The sequence below is a fragment of the Cygnus atratus genome, chromosome 8, assembly GCF_013377495.2.
Source record: "Cygnus atratus isolate AKBS03 ecotype Queensland, Australia chromosome 8, CAtr_DNAZoo_HiC_assembly, whole genome shotgun sequence".
In the NCBI taxonomy this organism is placed as follows: domain Eukaryota; kingdom Metazoa; phylum Chordata; class Aves; order Anseriformes; family Anatidae; genus Cygnus; species Cygnus atratus.
In genome coordinates, this window is record NC_066369.1 from 19,025,988 (window position 1) to 19,046,175 (window position 20,188).

Below are 20,188 nucleotides of genomic sequence, written 5' to 3' on the forward strand. Positions count from 1 at the left end.
AATTACATATTTGTTATATTTTAGAAGTTGTTTTGGCAGCACCTAGTATTTCCTACATGTACGAGTCCTAAGCAGCTGTTCTTCTACGTAACTTAAATAATGGCTGAAATTAAGTGATTTAGGAGACATTAATAACCTCTCTCAACTGTGCAAAAGTCGTGAAAACGGTTGTACAAACTGCTTAAGCATAGCACTGAAGCAGCAGCAAATTTTCCCATTGCTCCTGGTATTTTTTTACAAATTCCCTATAGATTAGTTTTAATAACGTTAATTCTGCAGCTTTATTTGGTGCATTGGTTTATATATATTAAAAAAAAAAAAAAACATAAATAATGCATTGGCTATCTGCTAGCAGACGTTTCATTTATTTGACTTTCCTTCAATTAACGTGCGGGAATTTCAATAAACATATTTTTAACATAAAGCTACATCAAACAAAGTATTCTTTCAGGTAAAGGTATTCCTTTTCATTTCATATATCAAGTGATTTTCTGTGAAAAATAAACAAGAACTAAGAAACTTATTGTTTATAGAATCTTGGCAGTCTAACATACACAAAGATCAAAGCAGGACAGAGAATCCAATTAAAAATAATTTAAATATACAAAAAAAATTAAATGACCATTAATTGAAAGGTAATAGAAAAAGAACTGATTTCACCAAAAGTCACTATATTGTCTAAAAAAAAAAAAATCTGTGTGGCTGTATGTTCACAAGCAGGCTCAAAACAGTTCTTTCTAATCATGCTACTGTCCACTGATGTAAATATCTCTATAATCAGAAATAATACCATTAGAAGTGCTGATGATATATGAATTGCTTACAGATGACAGCAGTATAATGAAGAATTTCACTCACAGGTATATTTCAAAGGTTAGACTGTTTTTATGGGCTCTGTTTGGCAGATTTTTCAGTCATGAGCCAAGAACTACTGATTACTTGTGTTCCATTTGCCAAACAGAAAAGCTTTATTAGTCATAACAACACTGCTGTTCCAAACAAAGAGTTATAAACAATAATAAAAAAGATCAAGAAAAAAAAAAGGAAATTTAAAAAAAAAAAAAACAGTTATCCCTTCTCCAGGGTTAGCTGTCCACAAGCAGTTAAGTATGACTTAGTGGGGCTTCATTTTTAATGCATGCTACAAATAAAATGACTGAAGTGTGGATTTGTGCTTTAATTTATTGTCCCGTAAACAGAAGAATACTAATTTTAAGAAACCATTCATTATGGGATTTATACAGGAAAAAAAAAAGGGGGCAAATCTTCATCTTATAGTTACATATGTATACTCAAAAAATGGTTTAAGAGAGCAAATGGATAACAATTCAGAGTACTTCCGCATATATTTTTCTCTTTCAAACACAGATTGTCTCCTAGAACATTATACACATGTATCACTAAGAAAGTTTTCTACAGCAAATACACTGTAACATATTTTTAATAGTTCTAATATTAGATTTATAATTTCCTAAACTATTGAAAATTTTGTTTTACCTGTTATTAAATTTTTATTCATTATTCTTCCTTTTATTCTAAGTATTTGCTTTTTCTTAGTTGGCATCTACAAGCCAAGCTCTGCCCTCAACAATGCAGTCACAGTTCACGCTCTTAAATCGGTTGGAGCTCCACATTCACCAGGGGGTAACATTCGTCCTTTTGTGTTTGCTTTTTACTTACAGACAAAAGATACAATCGTTTTTCACAGCTCAAAATGAATGAAACGTGAAGACAATCTAAAGAACATACATGAGCTTTTCTAAAATTGAAAACATTATTCATCAGTTATAATTCTTGTTCTGAATACAAGACTGAAGACCAAGCTCCAGATTTTGCTCTGGTAGTGTACATACAAGATGTACAAAATACTGATGACAGATAAGTCATACAGTGCTATAATGATTACAAAAATAATAAAGCTTTGAATATTCATTGCTTAATGTAGTTTTGAGTTCTCCGCTATTTTCTAGTAATCCACCAGAAAACACTCAAACCTGTGTGCAACATCACTTTCTATCAGCACTTCCATCAGAAGTGGAATATTTCTTGTCAAAATAAACAGGTGCATCTTTCCTCTACTTTCTGGTAATCAATAACAATTTAAGACAGTTGGGCACAGGATCTTTCTACATGGTCTTATACATAGAATTAATCCCAAACATCTAGGAAACATGTCTTACAAATTTACCTAATACTAGTCGTAGATGTGTACAATACATGGAACATATTTTGGAAAGTGCTTCTACAATAGTAATGGTCATCTATACTTTGTCTTAAACTGGAATAATCCTAATTATTATTTTGTTAAAGTACATTAGGGAAAAAGGTATGTTTGTTTAAACACTTATTATTCCAATATTTATTGAATTTTATCTCAAGGTATCATCTTAAAATGTAAGGCTGTATAGTTACTTTTAGCCATTCCAACTTCTGTTACACTTAACACAGTTATTCATAAATGCCTATACAACCCAAAGTATTTTGTTCAGTCGTTTCCCCCAAGTGTTTTTTATTGATAAAACATAATTAGTTTTATTAAATGTAGCTGGAACACTGCTTCTGCCAAGTGAGTGAGTATTAATGTCTCACTTTTTTTTCTTTTTAAACAGATGGAATTTTTTTAAGAATTAAGGAACAGCTTGAATGTCACTTACATGAGAACTGTACAAGTATGACATTATTGTCACTTTTGTTGATTGTAGTCATTTTTAAAAGAATTTAAGTTGCTTATCACCATTAAAAAAATGGTCCTGATGAAACAGAAAATGTGTGTAACACTATTGTTAAAATGAAGGAATATGATTTTATTCACGTAGGCTCTTCCAACATAGTAAGTAAATTATCATTGTTCTACCTTCAAAATACAAGGCTGCAAAAGAATGTATCTTAATCCCAGCTGTATTATCCTTACAACAGAATTAAAGTTACATATACGTCTTGATTTTTGTATTGTACGGCAGTCTCCACTGAACTGAATTTCTGAAACATCCTTACCTCACAGGGACGGAAAAAGATGCACTGTGTAAAGAAAGATTACGTCCATTGCCTCCCCATAATTCCTCAGAAAGATTAAATTAAGAAATCTCTCCTTCTTCATCATGGCTAATACAACAGTATTCTCCCATGCAAAAAGCACGATGCAACTTTTCAACTCCCAACACCTATCAAAATCTCTGTAAAAGACATCATTTATATATTTTCTGTAAGTCTTACCATTATAATCCTATTGGAGTGTAATTGCTGTGGCTAATATTCTTACCCTGTTATGAAAATGCTCAACATAAACGTGGCACTGAGTTGTTAAGATAATACATGATCATGCTGTGAGAGGGTAATACCTATACAATAGCCCTTGCCAATACCATAAATCTCTTTATTAGACAACAACCTATTACAGGAGATCTACTTAACTGTTTCCCTACTTAGAGGGCCATTTGGTGTTACAATAACAAGCTGACTTTTCACATTAGCAAGGATTAGCCAGTATAAATAATAAATCGACACTGAGTTGCTGCTCTTTTAGATATGGTAAATCTTTCCTGGTGTTTAAAAAGAGAATCCAAACTAAAACCCTAAAACCACGTTAGGATGAATATGTTCTGTTTAAAGTTCTGCTAACTTAAACTAACAAAACCAAAAGAAAATAAAACAAAACAAAAAAATCAACCCTTGGACCAATTTATGTGGCATAGTTTATTACAGAAGAGCACATTACAGAGAGCTGTGTCTGTTTTACGGAATGTGCATGCATACTGCTTTATTTCCTAGCAGTATTATAGCAAATCATCTTTAAATTTACTGAAATATTTTAAAGTAAAATGATTGCCACCATTTTTCCAGAGATAAATAGCACAGAATTCATCTATCATTAATTATGCTTCTTGTTCAACAAACAAAACTGTATTATGTTTTCTTCACTGAAAAAGGTCTCAACATTTTTTGAAGGATCACATACTTTCACTATCCAAATCACTGTAATACAAATTATAAAACCTGCAATGCACCAGATCATTTCATTTGTGTTAAAGAAAATCACTAAAGTATTTCTGATTCTTCACACTATGTTTAAATTACTATTTGCGAATAAACTTACGTTCTGATACCCCTTGTTCTTTCCTGTCCATATTTTTCTTAAAAACTTTCCACTGTTTGTCTGCTTACGTACAATTGTATAAAATTATCAATTATACTAGGATGGAATCATTCACCTTTTTATATTTTATAATACAGAAAAAGCAAAATTAAGTGTTAACCTTGCATCTGCAATCAGCTTGATTATGATTCATAAGACTGCGTGCATAAATAGAAAAGACTTACCCATCGCTTTTTGGCTAGCACACTACTCTGCACGAGAGGTACTGAGCCCTTAGAGCACTGTGCTGTCTCTCTCATGCTGACATGACATTTTCAGAATCAGAGAAGACAGTTTATGCAACTGAAATCTGCTTCGCGTCACACAGAGCACCAAAACTGTTTTCTTGTACCTCTACATGAAAGAATTGTTTTGCTCAGTTCCTTTTTACGCTTTCAATAGAAAGGCACTTCTTCAAAATACAAATAGGTATTTATAATGTCAGCTCTTGCTTACTAACAACGTAAAATTTTTTGCCTATTGTTATTTACTGCTACTGATGGACAATCTTTTTAAAAGCTCCCTTGCAGAGGCTTTCTTGCCCTGAATAACAGAGAATGCACAGCAAAAGAAAATTGTACTTACTGGAAATAATTCAGCCCTGAATGCCTTGATTACTTTGATTATCTCATATACAAGCTCCCTCTGCAGGTAGTAAGAAGAATTAGCGAAAATATGTGAAAAATGTGGGTAATAGCCGGCACAGAAACCCAAATGGTCAGTCACTATTTTAAAGAAATTCCCTCAGAAATCTTTCTCGAATGTTTTCAGATAAAGAGTTAATACAAAAAACAGTCTTCCCCCTCCCACTCCCCCACCTGTTCTTGTCCCTCAAAGGAGCTAAACATTCAGCTTTAGTCTTTCCTATATCAAAATACACAGGTTTCTTTATCAAAATCACCTAAATGCTTTCAGGGGAAAAAATAAAATAAAATAAAATTTAAAAAATCCTCTGCTTATCCAGAACCAAACAGAAATGAAAGACCCCCACAAACAAGAAAACAAATTCAACCTATCTAATGCATCTCCCTAACACAACAAAACAACAAACAGCAGCATCCCTCCTTCCATCTACTGCTGCAAGACAAAACCCAATGCCATTGTTGGATATGATTACACATGCACTCCACCGAAGTTTAGAAATCAGTTGAACTAAATGGTTAAGTTTATCTCAAAAATCAAAGTCTCTAGTACTAAATACCAAATTATGAAGTAACAATGTAGTTTCATTCAGTTGGATGAAAACAACTTTTCTTCCAAAACACATTAAGCTACCTTAAAATATCTTAAGTTTGTTCTTTATAGTAACAAGCTTTCTAGACAAAAATCCCTTCAACACAAATGGGAAAAAGAGTCAACGAATGAAGCTATAAATATTAAGCAGACCAAAATTAAGTCTTCATCCTAGCTAACCTTTAGCATGTACCATCAAAAAAAAAAAAAAAGGAAGACATCAGGCACTGTTAATTTTTCTTCTAACATGGAACGAAAAAAAGCACACCAGTATTTTTGTTTCTCTAATACGGCCAAATCCCTCTTGTTTACAAGCAGTGTCATTAGATTCATGAAGAATACTCATAAAATAAAAAGTAAGGCTTTAATTTTTGCTAGAATAATAAACTCCAAAATACAACCTTTAAAGCTCATACTGAACACTTGGAGAAAAAAAAGTAGAAACAGACTTATGATATTCTAGTAAGGTTACATGCATTACACAGGACAAATGTAGGACAAATTTGAGGCGTTCACTTCAAGACGATGATTGCTGCATACAGAGCTCTTCCTTGCTGCTGGAATATCAGTAGCAGTTGGATCCCCAACCAGTTATTAGCGGATACCATTGTACACCTTCTCAAATGACGGAAAGTATGAGGAAGGAGAGAAAGCAGGAAAAAAATCTAACATTATGGAGAGATGATGCTCTCTTCCAGCACCAGGTAAGATTATTGCCTGAAGGGCAAAAGGATTTCTTCTCGTATTTGACTTCTGTCAGCCTGCAAGTCCCCTTCCTCTCTAAAACAACTTCCACTCTCATCCACTCTCCCCAGCCAGCACCGCTGCGAGGCACCTTCTCTCCCTTAGCACCCCATCCCTAGCACTTTACCCAGCAAGAACCAGCCCCGCCAGCTGGCAGTCCATGTGGAAAAAATGCCTACTGTGCCGAAGGAAATCACAGCCACTGAAGACACTGCCCTTCAATATTTAAATGCTAAATTTACCAACAAAATAGTTATGAATTGGTCTTCTGGAGAACATTCATGTTGTTCAAAGCAAACATGCGTCATTTCTCCTGTGAAAGCAGAGCTGTCCAACTCGGGCACCTCACATACAGAAAGTCTAAATTAAACTTGAAAGAATGAATATAAGAATGCCTGGACCAGGTGAATAGAATTATGCCTACCATAAAACAGGAATCAGGAATTTGTCAGAGAAATGCAGCATCAACAGCAGAACTTCTCAGGAATCTTTTCTTAAAATGTCACTTTATTTAGAGCTGACAGTGCCTATTGCTTGGGAATTGTTTTTGAACACTGTTCATACTGGTGTAGGCTGCTATGCCGTAAAAAATGACAAATATGATACGGTAAGAAAATATATAGAAAGAAAGGTGAACTACAGCCTCCTCCTGGCATGTGATCTCTCTTTACCACTGCAGCATGATTTCAGAGCAAGGCTCTCTATTTACACCAGATCCCATCAACAGCAAGGCAAGTATTACCGTCAGGAACAAGGTCGGTCATCCCCTCCCTAGCTGCCAGAAACAATTTTTAACAGTAATCGGTGTTAGATTATTCTGTCATCTAGATTCAGAGCAATAATCGGTTTGAGGTGTGGACTGATATGAAAATACCAACAGAGGGCAAAAAAGAAAGCAGCAGCCTCCCCGAAACGAGCGATTTGGGATTTTATCACATCCAGAGGCAACTAAATAAACAGAGGTAGCATAATTTTTAACGCACAACTCTCCGGTGATTATTTGTTTTGGTGCTCCTTGATTGATATTATCTATTTTTTCAACAGTTGCAGATACGAATCTAATTGTACCTTTAAAAGGTACACCTCTCTACAAAGTGTACCTATGGAATGCTAGAGCCGCTCCCTGTACTGATCCCACTGCAGAAAACAGCAAAGAAACCTAAGAAATAGAGAGATTCCCTTCTTCACGGAGTTAATTCTTTACCAATCTTCTTTAAAAGGTATGAGTGCTCCCTACACCTAATCTGTGCATCGACGCATCCCTAATTTAAGAATTAAAATATTAAACTCACTTTTATCTGCACAGTATCAGAACTCAGGATCTTAAATAGCAGCCTTCATTCCTGTTATTTTATTCAAGCATTTGTAGCTCGTTGTGGCCAAGTAACTTATCATTAAAATATAAACACGGTATATAGAAAAAAGCATAGTATAAAAAACACATATACATTGATCAACATCAAGTCAATCGGCACTGTATAAAAAGGATACCACTGTCACCCCGTATTGCCATTTTGGGGAAAAGGAAGCATCTCTGTTAGGTGTCAAACACATTCTAGAATGCTGTTTAAACAAAACAAATGAAGAAAAACCAAAACAGTTGTTTCAGACGTATTTAATACATCACGGGACAAAACAGACAGACCCAGACTCTACTGTATTTGTATGATGTAATGGAGTAAAAATGGACTATGAATTTCCTACAACAAAAATCTGCATGACTTTAGAAGGAAATATTCCTAATATTGCGTCTACGTAAGAAACCTAAGTAGCTTCTCAATAGCTCTAACTAGATTTTCTCTGAAGCTAGCTCCTTCCACTACTGAAATACAGGCACCGATACTTAAATCTTTTTGTGTAAATGTTTGTGTTTATAATGTGCTCCTAAGAGATTAAGATTAGGAGGAAAAAAAAAAAAAACACACACAACCAAGACAGGCCCTATTTTTCTCAGCCCATGATCACTTGTCAAGCCATGATTAATGCTGTGCTCTGTAGAGGGAGACATTACATCTAGGCTACAACAGACCTAAATTTTACCCTAAGGCAGAAGTCTGATTTAAGCATCTCTATTCAAAGTGACATTTGTCCTCTCTTTTCAACCAGTTTCCTCTGAAATTCCAGTAAACTGACTTTGTGACCTACAAATGGTCCATTGATTCTAACTTGTCATGTTGCCTGTCCTTGTAGCAAAGTTGGTTTTGGTGACTGAATGAAGCAAGATGTTATGCATTCAAGAAAAATACAGAAGCAGAGTCCATTAGGTGCTCTATTAAATGCTCGGTTGGATAACAGCGACTACAATTTACGGCTATAAGGATTCCAGCTTACACAGAAGAGCTGAAGATAAATACTGAGGTCAACATTAAAAATCAGAAAGTATTTTTATATTCAGGGGTAACAATGGCCTTCATATGCTGAGGTGATGAGCAAAGATTTTTTTGTGTGTTACAGACAAGAACACGGACATCGTCAGGGCCACCCTGAAAAGTAATTACATTTTATCTCTTGCCTTTCACTCTGAAATGTCTGCTAAGGTATTTACATTTGTCTGTTACAAGAACAACAAGCTAGACAGGAGAAAAAACTAGTTGCGATCACTTATCTCAAGTAAATACTATTTCTCCAGTGAATGGTATTATTCCATCTATTTCATAAAGTTATTGTTAGATTCTCCGATTTATCTGTAACTGCTATTGTGGGAATAAAAATAAGACATGCTTATCCCTTATAGAGAAATAGCCAAATAGCAGACCTGGACATGTAGAATAGTCAATATCCTTCTTACTGAACTTGAAAAATGGCAGCGTTTGATAATATTAAGCAATTTAGACAGCGCTGGCAAGTTCCTACTAGCCAAGGTAATCTTATTTCTGGTGCTTTTCAGGGTAAATTGATTTTTTTTTCCTCCTCTTAGCTGCTCTGATAATTGGACAAATTTATACAAGTGTGATGGGATTTTACTGAGCAGACAACACACAAAACACTCCCCAAACATGAAGGACCTTACTCATAAAAAAACATTTTTGTTGTAATTAAGCAAACTGTATTTAAGCTTGCTTTGTGCCAGGATAACAATCAATAGCATTTTGTTGGAAACTGCACTCTACCTGCAGGTGTTAAGCATTGTGCTTGCTTCAGTCAGCCTGCAAAGTTTTTGATTATTATGCCTTCCTAAATAATTTTGGCAAATAGCAGCCTAGAGTAAGTTGAATCATTACAGTACCTAGTGAAAAATCAAATAGAAAAGAAATCGTGACATATGCAGATCACACAATCTTCTAAAACCCATAAAATACTCCATTTCATACAACGATCTATATCCTGGAGATGCTACAATTCTGAATTTGAACAAGACTTTTTTTTTCTTTATGGAATTAGTTTCTGGTTAACTATCACTTTCTACCTAGAGAATGCTCTAACAATGCATTAAGCAAGTGCATTTTTGTAACTAAATCGCTTACAGTAAGTGACACAATCTTCAAAGTCTATGCTATAGAAACACATCTCATACACCACTGGCAAAAATAAACATGAAATCAAAAAAAAATCAACTGAGAAGGGCTTTAAGCCTGTCATCTTTCACCTTTAATATGAAGAATGATTAAAAGAATATCATATTTGTTGAACCAAGACTGGAAGTATTTTCTAAAACAGGTATATATTCACCTTATGCCACAAGTTACATCTGTATTCCAACAGAGCCATCTACTACTTTTATTTTCAGAACTGTTAAAAAGAAAATGCACATATCTTGGAAAACTATTTAAATATTAAACATGATTGTTAAGAGTATTGAGAACGGCCTTAAAATAGTTTTTTGTTTTTCCAGTTTTCTTGATGTGCAATTACAACCATGATGGCTTAAATCTTTTACTTGTTTCAAACTGAAGGTTAAAAAAAATAAAAGGCAGCTTTTAAGTCTAAAAGCTGCACATAAATACTTTAAAAGCTGAATATCATGTAATTTCGAATCACATTTGTACATCACAAACATCAATCCTAAAAAACGCTTTGAAAGAGTCTGTTTAACATGACATCTCCAAGTAACACGTCTGACTATAAATTTCCCTAACCTATGCTCTAAAGTATATTGCTTTATAACTAACTGCTTGTCTACCTATGCATGAATATGATTTCAATTATACACCAGATGTAGTTTAACTTCTCTTGCAGTTCACCAGGTAGAATCATTAATCGCTACTTCAAGTTCTCCTATTATCAGTCATCCCTTAGTGGGAACGCAGAGAAGACATGCAGCAATTTTTGACAAAAAATATCTTCAGGCAGTTATTGGTAGGGGTTTTTCCATTAGTACAAGGCACAGCCCAATCCTTGGGAAGAGCTGTGGAAGTTAGCAGTATTTTCTTACAAACAGGTCAACATTTTAGGTGGACATACGATGAGCATGGGCTTGGAAATACATTAACTTTTTAGACCAAAATTCAGGAAAGAGGACATTTTTCTACCTTCTCTGAACACTAAACAATTCTTTATATCGGGTAGGTATTGTTATCTGTATGAATTTATGACACACTACATAGAAATGTATTGTAAATTCAACTTAAGACAAATATTTTGTCTAACTAGAGACTTCTCTTTCTAACATTCACTTAAGTGAAAGTGATGGACCTTTCTAAAAGGCTGTAATTAGAGACTAGCATTTTTCTTCATCAGAACTGTTCTACTAAAAAAAAAAAAAAGCCAGCTTTACATACTACGTTTTTAAAAATAAAAATAGTCATTCAGTACACATTACTGACCATAAAAACAACATGTTCCTAAGCCTATACTACCTAGTTTCTTTAAATTTTCATAAGGTGCCTCCTTACTAGATACTAGAATTCCAGAGTAGTCCCCTTTCCTGACTTTAAGCATTAAAAGCTGTAAGAGATAAATAAAACATCGAGAAAGCTTCTCAAGCGATCAAATAAGGACTAACTACACAAATTTTGTTTTTGTTTTTTTTTTTAAAGCTCTCCTCTTGCTCATTTTAAGAAGGGAAACACCCAGAAGCCTGGTGTTAATGTCTCTGCTGATTGTGAAAATTGCAGCAATAAAAACTCCAACTGCTTGACTTAAATTAAGACTTGCAAGACTACATGTGAGATCTGTATCTTTACATTAGTTTTTATAACATTTGGAAGTTTGGTTGCCTGCTTTGATGTTGGTCTATTAATGAGCAGGGGAGACAAAAGCCAGAAAAAAATGTTTACTGGAAATTCTCAAGTCAAAACCTGAAGTAATTGGTTTCTTCTACCCCACATGATTCCACATCCTGATTCCCCCAACTACTAGCTCCTTGAGCTATCTGAACGTCTACACTTTTTTTTGCTGTTGCCAACACATAGTAACCCAGTGATTGAAAATGGCAGCTGAAGTGCTGCTGCAGCACATTAATTTTTATTTAAGTGGTCCAATTTTGTCATCTGAATGTTGAAAATCTTCTTTCCACTACTTTTTTTTTTTTTACTTCAGAGGTTTGTCTAATTTGGGGTTGCCATCATATAAACTGAAGTGCAACATTTTCAAGACAATTTTTAGATTATCCCTAATAGCTGTAAGGATAATGCGCTTTCTTTACAGCACTCTGCATTCAAAGCAGACTAGTTAACAGCAACTTAAGTGTGATAATGGCAATTACATCAATATGTTCCTTTTATACCACCAAAAGGTACTACTTCAGACAGCTGAAGACATTAGGTAAATAAACTGCTGAAAATTACCTGAAAGTAATGACATGCAATTTTAGGACCACTAAACACATCTGTTTACAAAATGCCCAAATGTTCGCGTTCATTTAGAAATAACAGAAATCTATCTAAATTATTTATTTAATCGCAGGGGTTTTTTGCAAGGCGTACCATATATGCTCGGTTCCTTCACTAAATGAAAAGAAATTGACGCGTGAGTGAAGACATCCTACTCTAAAGGCACATCACTTCCATGGCTTGAAAAGAAAAAAAAAAAAAAAAAACACCACCCCCCCCGACTGTCTAATGGAGAACCAACCCCCACCAAAAAGCCAAGCACTTCTAACAGCACAAAATACATATTTCAGTATCTGTACCATTCAACTAAAAGGTTTGGAAGGAAGGAATAGGAAACGAAGACATAGGAAGTTCTTTTATTTTCTTTTTGCTTGTTTGTTTGTTTTTGTTTGCCAGAGACACAAACCAGAATACAGTCCCTAAGATGCATCTGGTCCCTGGAAAAGGTCCCAACTTATTGATAGAGAACTGCCTTTTGTTGGCTTTTGGTTTGGGAGATTATGAATATCGATTGGCAAAGATAATAAAAGGCTAGGCCGGCCACATCCCCTTGCAGACACAAGGAAATAGTAACAAATGACTAAAAAACCCTGCAAATATTTAGCCATGTAAAACAACTTTAAATGTGGTAGATGTTCTATGCTACCATCGACATAGCAGCTTTACCATATTTATTATCAAATTATTTTTACTGGGTAACACTAATTGCAAATTAAGTCATCTCGCCAAACACAACGTAACCGATGAAATGAGATTACAAGACAAACTCATTTTCACTTTACTTCAGAAGAAAAAGGAAATGGAAGCATACGGCTGGTGGGGCTCAAAACTTCTTTTGAAACTCTCCATAAAAATCTCTCTTACCCCAGCCTACCCACCCATTAAGGACTGAAGTGTATTTGTTTCAAAGGCTTGGAAGGGAGAGGTCTTTCATTACAAGATTTCATTTGTTTCCCGAAGTCATTAGCAGGTCTTCCCCATTCAGTCCCCCAGCGCAGCAGCGTGCAGGCCAGCCCCAAAGCAGGAGAGCGGCAGAAAAGGCTTTCTAAATCCTCCAACAGGCAGCAGACATCAGAAACCATGCAACAGTGCCTGTCATAAAAGGTCACTTTTTTTCCCCCTGGAACGAGCCATTAATCAATAGATCTAATTGTCTGAGCGCTTGCAAGGGCTCTGCAGCGGCCGGACCTTGTTTTTCACTCACATAATCGCAAAACAGCGAAAGTTCAGCAACATAACCCACATCCACCTCCCCATTTTACCCCTTTTGAATTCCCACTGCCCTTTGGGCCTCTGCTGGGAAGCAAATGGAAGACGAGCCGAAGTTTTCTCAATTGAGCCGGAGCTGAGCACCCTTTGATATGCTAATATCCCCCCCTTCAAACGGTAAGAATTCACACTTGCATTAATTCCAACAATTTGGGCAGAATGATGCGAAATGGCACCTTTTTTAGCGGCGGGTAACAAAGGGAGGGGGCCGAGGAGAGCGAGGAGCAGCCCGTTTTCTCCTCAGGACCCCTTCGCGGCGCTCGGGGCACCTCCCGGCGGAGCGCAGCACCTGAGCGCCGGCACAGCCCCGCTCCGCGCCCGAGCCCCAGCAGGGCTGAGCGCAGACTAACAACAAGATGTTATTTTTAGAGCCAGACACAGCAACGGTGCCTCATGACACGCTCTGTTTTCTGTCTCCAGATGGCCCCAGATTTCTCTATACGCGAAAATAAACAGAAAATTTTAAATGAAAAAAAAAAAAAAAGTTGCTCTCGCTCCACATCCGACAAAGGGCGATTTATTCCTCCTCCCGCTGCCAGCCCCCCGCGGGGGCTCGGCCGGGCCGCACGAACACGCCGGCAACAGGTCGCTATTCCCCCGGCCGGCGCAACTTTCCCCCCCGCGCCCGGGGCACCGGGGCCTGCTCGGGGGCCGGGGGCCCCGCTGCCCCCCCCCGGGCCAGGCTCGGGCGCTGCGGGCCGGGCTCGGAGCCGCCGCGGCTGCCGCAGGGCCCGCGGGAGGGCGGGGAAAGGCCGGGGGGGCGCTGCGGGAGCCCCCAGCCCGGTGCCGAGCGGCCGGAGGGGGCGAGCCCGGGCACCGCTGCGGGGCTCCGCTGCTCACAGCCGGGGCCTCGCCGAGGGGCGCGTTCCCCCCACCCCCCCCTCCGCCTTCCTCCTCATCCTCCTCCTCCTCGGGCAGTGGGGGCCGGGAGCGGGGTGGCAGCCCCCGGCGGGTGCGTGCCGAGTGCTGGGGGCGGGGGGAGCGGCCCCCCGAGCAGCAGCCAGCCGGGCAGCCCCAGAGCCAGGTCGGCGCTTCCCCGCAGCGCCAGAAGGAGCAAGCGGAGGAGGGAGCAGCAGCAGCGCGGAGCCCCGCTTACCTCTGTCTGCGAGCCGAAGGCGGGCCGGGAGCTCTCGCCCCGGTGGGCGCAGGGAGGAGGGAGTTAGTCCCGGGGCGGCGGCGGAGCGGGGCTGGGGCTGGGTGCCGGTGGGGCAGCGGGAGGCGGCCGACTCTGCGGCGCGGCTCGGCACGGCTCGGCTCGGCGGGCTGGGGCAGCGCGCAGCGGGCGGCGGCTTCTCCTCGGCGCAGCCAGCCGGCAGGCTTCTCCGGGGCTAAGTCAACATTTTCCTGCGGCTTCCGACGCTCCGCTCCGCACGAAACGCACGATGCAGCCAGGCTCCCGCACGCAGGCGATGGAAAAAAAAATTAAATTAAATTAAAAAAAAATGGAGGGGGCGAGGGGCGCAGCGCGCTGTATGTGCCCAGCCTTTGGAGTCCTTTCTAGGCAGCGATCAGAAGGGAAACCGAGGCGACGCCAGCAGCGGGAGTAGCGGGGAACAACTCAAAAATTTTACAACGACCCCCCCCCTCCTGTGTCTCTGTCGTTCGCAGCGACCTGATTTACATCTCCCCGGATGACATTCCGGCCTCCGGCACGGCTCGGCTCGGCTCCGCGTTATTTCCCCTCGTCCTCTCGGTGCTGCTGCCCCGCCGGCGGCCGGAGAGCGGGCGCTGAGCGAGTAAGACGCGCAACGATGGGAAAAACGCAATACATACACACCAGGAAAAAAAAAATCCCAATGAATCGTATCGCAGCCTCCTTTTTGCTCATGCACCTCTCCGTGTGTGACTGGGGATTGCGAAGTCCTGACACGGACTCTCCGCCGGCGCTGAACTGGAGTCACCTCCAGCCTCCTCCCCCTCCAATCTCCTCCCCCTCTCTCCGCGCTCCCCACCCCTGGGCTCAGCTAATCATATAAACATATTATCACGTACAGCAGCACCGGCGAAGGACAAAAATCTCTCCCTTCCTGCTCCCCCCCCCCCCCCCCGCCCCGTTATTTTCCCTAACCCCTCCTTTCTCCCAGCCGGGGGGTTAAGGCTAGCACCGAGCGGGCGGCTACTCGCCACCGGCGGCCGGGCGAGCATTGGCCGCCCCCGGCCTCGAGGGGCGCGGAGCCACCGCGGAGCCGCCCCTGGGTCCCCGGAACTCGGGGCCGGGGCCCTGGGGCCTGCCGCCCCCCCCCTCCGCCTCCCGCGGCTGCTGCTGGCGCGCTGCAGGCCGGCAGGCGTCTCCGCGGCACTTTCTCCTTGGCCGTACCCTGGCTGCTTCCCTCCTTCACTCCTTCCCTCCTTCCCTCAGCCCAAAGTTGCGAGGCGGGCCCCGCTCGGCCGCCCCCGGGAGCGGTGAATTCACCGGGGGGTGCCCCCCGGGGACCCCTCGGTCAGCGCCCGGTGGCGGCGATCGGCGGGGAGGCGAGAGGGACACCGCGAGGGGCAGGGCGGCCCCCTGGGCAGCGAGGCGGGGAGCCCCGGCTGGCTCACGGCTCGGCTGCGGAACGCAGGCTGCTAGCGCCGGTCCTTTCCTGCCCAAAACCCCGTCCTAGAAAGGGGGGTTTGGGATTGTGGCGGGGGTTTTGTTTCCCTCTGGGTTGCTGCGAAACAGCGAGGATCCGCTCCGACCTTTCGGGATGGGCGCGATGCGCAGCTCCCAAGGTCAGGGAGCAGCGGCTGGGCGCAGCTCGGCGTGGCCGGGGACACGGGCCCACGGTGGGACCTGGGGGACACGAGCCCACGGGAGAACCTGGGGGGATCTCTTGCACCGGGCAGTGCCCGCCGAGGGCTGCTCCAGGCGGTGGCCAGAGGGGGAAACGGAGGCACAGCCGAAGATCAAAGCAGCACAAACCTGCCCTGATAATCCCACCACTTGATTTATTTATTTATTTATTTATTTATTAAACCATTCCCTCCCTTTTCTAGCTGCAGCAGTGAAATAAAAACCCTCTCAATTCCATCTGCCCACAGAATCGCTGGCACAAGGCAGGACCACTCAGGGCTTGTTAAACTCTCAGGTCCAAAGCATATTGACAATTCAGCTTAAAACACCCACGCCACGCCAGGAAACCGGGGTCGTTACCTTTGTCAATGGTAAAGGTTTATTTTTTAACTTAATCATTTGGACTCCGCTGCATACCTATGCAATTAGTGTTCCTGTTAGGAAAATTTTAACGTGTATTAAGAGAAACATGACATTAAAAGGAAAACGGATCATTAAGACCTTGCTACAGGAGGTAGTAAGAATCATAGGACTGGTCCAGGGCTCTTCAAAACCACAGTGATTTTTCAAGGGTGCTAGCAATAATCCCAGTGATTAGTACCTAAAAGTCACTGACACACGGTCATGCCACGGCCACGCTGGCCTTCTTCCATCCACAGCACCTGCTGGGCAGCGGAGGAGCAGTCTCAGGCGTTTAGGACCAAAGGAGATGTTCACTCGTAGTTGAGAGCATCTTCCCGAGGCCAGTTTCAGCTCAGCATGGGAGGACAGAAGATCATGTGTCTGTGTGATAGTTTTATCCCTAGTATGTATAGCTAAAAGGAAAATGTATGGGTTACAGTGAGTGCAAAATGCAGCAGAAGAGGTTTTCTGTATTTTTCCCCTCATTTTTTTAAGTCCTTTGTACATCCCCAGTATAGCTGTTTGCCCTGTCTTGCTGAAAATATCCATATAGTTATCTTTATAGAATCCTAAATAACCCCTTATACATTTCCAACTGGAATTCAATCATAAAGTCATTTTCATGTATTTCATTAGAAACATTTTCATTGAGAGAATTGGGTGCATCTGTTACAGAGACACTCTTAAAAAGGGAATCATAGAAATGTAAAAATATACATATTGATTGGCTACTTTTTTACCGTAGTTTTAATATATATCATTAACACATCCTACTTTTTGTCAAATGAATGTAACTACAGATAAGGTGTTGTTGCCCTGAGCCTTTTGCTTGGTTGATGAGAATAGGACTTAGCCACAAAATAGTAAAGAACACAATAAAAATTATGTGGGGTTGGCAGTTTTCCTTGGAGAGGAGGTGAGAGAGAGGAACTCTTCCATTTGGAGCAAAAAAAAAGTCTACTGGTTTCTGTAAGATTTTTTAACCCACCGAAAAAGGTTGAAAATAACTGCAGAATTGGGCCTTGTGTCAATATTTGCTGAAGTTGAAGTGTATTCTCCTACATGGATTCAACTGCAGGACTAAAGTTTATTTTCCCCCATTTTCATCAAAAACGTCTGGAAGCATATTTATTTCTACATGCAAAAATGGAGTTTTACAACTCTAAGTTGTAAAAGTGAGTTTTAAGCAATTGGTAAAAATGTTAGATAGAGACCTTTCAGCATTTGTTTCAAAAGCACATGCTTCCATGAATTCTCATTAAATCCAGAGTAGGATATAAGAATACCCCAGCAGAAGTGTATATTATTTTGGCAAGTAAAATAGTACTATTCAAGCAATTAATTTTACTTCATATGAATCAGCGTCTGTTTCTTTAAAACAGGAAAATTGTATACACGTATACCCCTAGCATACTTGAATCTGATCCTTTGTTTTTTACTCAGCCACAACTATTCCCAGATTTGAATATTAAGATAAAAAAGTAATTGTAAAAAGTCAAGTCTCTTGTCACCATCAAAATTGCCTATTATTTGTTTTTTGCTGTATCCCTGTAAAATATGTACCTCATTCCATATTGACTCCACAAGTAAATACAGACGAGTACATTTTCCTTAAAATTTCACTTTGCTGCAACATCACAAAACATCTAGCTTGAAACCACTACAAGAAATGTTATCCTCCTAGCAAAATCATTCAATAATATGTTTATCTACCCCTTTCACTAACATTAAATTTTGTGATGTTCCAGGTTTAGCTATATATTCTGCGTGCTTTACGCTCAAATCACTTTGGTGAACCTGCTGGATAGTGTCCTTGAAAAAATAAAAGCAAATTTATAGTGATTTTTGAAATAAGCACAAGGGCTGTGTGTCAGTTAGCATTTCTAGGGACTATCTGTAGGACAGTAACAACTGGAAGAGATTTAACTGTCTACTTTCTACATGGAGAAGGTGCAGCTGAGAAAGATAATTTAACTTGTGGCAAAACATAGCCAAATTATGATGTCTATAAATATGATCCTGTTGACTCCATTAGAGGTCTTGTTTGTTTGTTTCCATAGAAGTGCAGCTTACATACACCTGTTCTTAAAAGGATGATTTAAAAATGTTTGAACATCTTGATAAATAATTTTTTGTATTGCCTGAAGAGTCAGTTGTCCCATGAGAAATGGTTTACACAGATTTTATGCAACCTATTTTTATATTACTGAAGTTTTATGAAATGACTGAACTTTAAATACTAGCAACTGGCATTTCCTCCTACCTGTATATACTCTTGTGAATAACATATCGATGAATGTATAATTATATGTAACGTTAGCAAAGACTGACAGAGAGGTTGTATATGTGTAGTACAGTAGCAACAACTAAAATTTAAAGTGTCGCTTGGGAAAAAAAAAAAATTAAAGTCATCAATAAAGTAAGAGAATTCTGCAGCTGTTCCTAACAAATAAATGTAATATGAATTTGCATTATACATAGTTTACTTCAGTAATCAATTTTAATGACTTATAATCTATATCATTATTTAAGAAATGACAAAATCATTGACTTACTCATAACACTTGCTAATTGTTTTTAAAAAATAAATTCTACACATGACTAAGGAAACACCCATTTCCATTTGCTTTATGTTAAATCAACATCTAACCACTCATGGTGATTTCATTCAAAGAAAACAGAAGGAACACATTAGCTGTGTGGTTAAAGAGATTGATGGGCTTCAAACATCTTAACCATGGATGTTTTTTTCCAACTGTAGAAACTCATGTTTTTAATTTAAATAGCTTCAAGAAAATGAAGATTGTTTTATTCAACGAAGCTGTTGTTTCTTGTTTCTTAGACAGAAATTAATTTAATTTTGTTTAATTAAGTAATATTAGAAACAACCTTGTTCAGAGAAAATGCGTCTATGAAACAAAGCATGTGTATTCCATATTAACTAGGTATTCTGAAACGTGATTTTTGTATCACATTAAGAAATAAGAAGACATCAATAAGATGTTTAACAGTGAACTTGGATGCATGTTTTTATGTTCATTGCAGTTGTCTCTCTACTTTCTGAAAAGTGAATGTAGGGGAGCAATGGAGCTGTGTTATTGATGAAGTACATTCCTTACTGTGGGCTTTGGGTATTTATGGGTGTGTGCTGGTGGAGAAGAGTTTACAGTGTAATTGTACAGGCATTTATAAAGCTCAGAGTTTTTGAGATTGAGCTGTTAGGAGTCACGTAGCAGAACGCTTTTAAAAAGAGACAAGCACAATTCCCTGTTTTCATATGAAAAGCTCAGTACAGAAGCTGAAACAATGATGCCAGAAAAGGAACTACAGCACTGAGCTTTGGAGAAAGAGATATGTCATGAGATCCCAATTCTCCAAATACTCTTGCACATTTCTAGGTTCCCTTTTCTCCAGCTGCTATATCTGCCTAGGCATTATTTCTGCATTCAGGCAGCAAATAGCATTTTTTTTTTTTTTTTTAAGGAAAGAAGCAAGTCCCAAGAGAATAGTAAGAAATTAAATAGATTTTTCTATTTAAAATAAGTGTAATTTTGCCTGGCAGGTAGGGAGATCCTTCTCCTCCTCCCCCTTTCAATTTACTATGACTTTGCTAAATCTTTGTATCTCTTTCAGCCACTAATCTGCAGCCAAAGGAGTGCCCCATGTCTCAGACTGGCAAGTGTGGCGATCACTGCGTATTCTCATCACCTCTTTGCCTCTTTATCCTACTGCTTGATATAACAGAGCAGAAAGATTTGAAACAGAATAGGGGAAAAACTGGCTGTCTATGCCAAACCCCTCTACCTCTTATGATTTGCTTTATCAAACTCCAGCTGTGGATCTAAAGCTTACATCCATTATGGA

The 20,188-nt window shown here is 39.8% G+C and overlaps 1 protein-coding gene across 6 annotated transcripts in view; it reads right to left on the bottom strand.

Moving 5' to 3' along the window:
* ADGRL2 (adhesion G protein-coupled receptor L2) overlaps window positions 1–20,188 on the bottom strand; it is a 356,834-nt gene that overhangs the window by 143,318 nt on the left and 193,328 nt on the right. Inside the window, exon 1 of one of the 6 annotated variants that reach the window (XM_035537717.2) lies at window positions 14,246–15,305. The exons of 1 other annotated variant lie outside the window; for it this stretch is intronic. The gene's annotated coding sequence lies outside the window, so the exon portion shown is untranslated. Of the gene's footprint in view, window positions 1–14,245; window positions 15,306–20,188 lie in introns of those variants that run through there. 4 more of the 6 variants (XM_035537719.2, XM_050712255.1, XM_035537718.2 and 1 more) reach the window with 4 other exon arrangements.